Consider the following 1,546-nt stretch of genomic DNA (forward strand, 5'->3'; position numbering starts at 1 on the left):
ACAACACAAGCAGTCTATTTTCCCACCATGGAATAATTCTCCAAATGGCACGAAGAAATGTGATGTACTTGACTGAAACTATGGAAGGCCTGGTCCCTTCATGAGGTTAAGAACAACATTTATGAAAGCAGATGAACTGGCCATTTCGTGGCTTCCAACTTGCTTCATCTTGCATCTAATAAAGTCAGATGTTAGATGAAACAGAAGGAGATAGAATGGAATGAATGAACACCAAGCCTGTACTCCAGATTTCTTTTTTTTTTTTTTACCACCAGCATCCCCTTTAATAAAACGTGGAAGGTTGTGTGACAGGAAAAGGGAGGGAGTGAAATATGACCATTTACAACCACAAAAAAAAAAACCTCTGTACATGTCTAGCGCCTGGCAGAGGGGGAGGCAGGCAGGGCAGCGGCAGGCCAGCCAGCCCTATTTGTAGAGGATATCGTAGTGTCCAGGCCGGTAGAGAAGGTAGACCTTGGGCTCAGAGCCCTCAGGGAAGACGTGCGGGTTGGTGGTGCCACCCTCACCACGGTCCATGTACTCCACCTGGATGGACACACTAAGGGCCTGCGCCAGCGCAATGATATGGATGTGGTCACTCTCCTTGCACATGGGCTCCACCTCCTGCTGACAGAACTCCTTGACAGTCCGCCCACCCTCGATGAAGTGCTCAAAGAACTTGCTCTCCCGCTGCAGGTAGCCTGAGGTGAGCAGCCGCAAGTAGACCACAAGGTAGTCCGAGGTGCTCTGGTCGTTGAAGGAGGCCAGGAGGTCAGCTACTGAGGTCTGCTTCTCCACCTGCTCGATCAGGTCCATGAACATATTGTGGAAATCCTCAATTGTGAACTCAGTGAAGCCCTGTGACACCAAGTCCTCTTTGCTCTTGGCAGACACAGCCTTGAACCGCTGCAATTCCTTGCTGTCATCCAGCAGTGCCTCCAAGTGGGAGAATCCAAAAGCTCCATAGAAGCAGTTGCCATCAGGCCTGGTCTTCCGGATGTATGAGTACTTTTTGTGCAGGTCCTCTTGCTGAATTCGGTCCTGTTGCGCCATGATGGCTTCATCATAGGCCATGCAGTTAACGCCTTCGGAGTCGCTGCCCAGCGGCTCCTGCTTCTGCTGCTGAGGTTCCTCTGCCGCCATCTTTAAACAGCGCCGCACTCCAGATTTCTTAATTTAATATTTCATAGACTCCCAAGAATCTTCCATTTGAAATAGTCTGGATCCTACATCCAAAACCCAATGATTTAGATAACTCTTTCTGGTGGACAAAGGAGACTAAATGAGAAAGATGTGCTTTGATATCTGGTTATGCTGCTTTTTTTTCTTTTACTTAACAGACTTTTTGATAAAGTAAATCAAGTTTTTTTTCTTCTAAAATCCAAGATCTAATTACTATGTGAATAGCCTCACCACTTCCATTTACATTTGCTAATATTTTAAATCAGGACTGGAAAGATATTTGAATCCGGCCAGTAGAAAGCAAAGGGTCATTTCTATGGATACCATGCAGCTCCAAATAAATATTTACAACAAATATTACTAA

At 46.1% G+C, this 1,546-nt stretch overlaps 1 pseudogene; it reads right to left on the reverse strand.

Annotated features, from left to right (window-relative positions):
* Positions 1–249: 249 nt before the first annotated feature.
* LOC143639167 (ubiquitin thioesterase OTUB1 pseudogene) lies at positions 250–1,143 on the reverse strand (annotated as a pseudogene).
* Between the last annotated feature and the right edge of the window lie 403 nt (positions 1,144–1,546).

Source organism: Callospermophilus lateralis, chromosome X, assembly GCF_048772815.1.
Source record: "Callospermophilus lateralis isolate mCalLat2 chromosome X, mCalLat2.hap1, whole genome shotgun sequence".
Lineage (NCBI taxonomy): Eukaryota > Metazoa > Chordata > Mammalia > Rodentia > Sciuridae > Callospermophilus > Callospermophilus lateralis.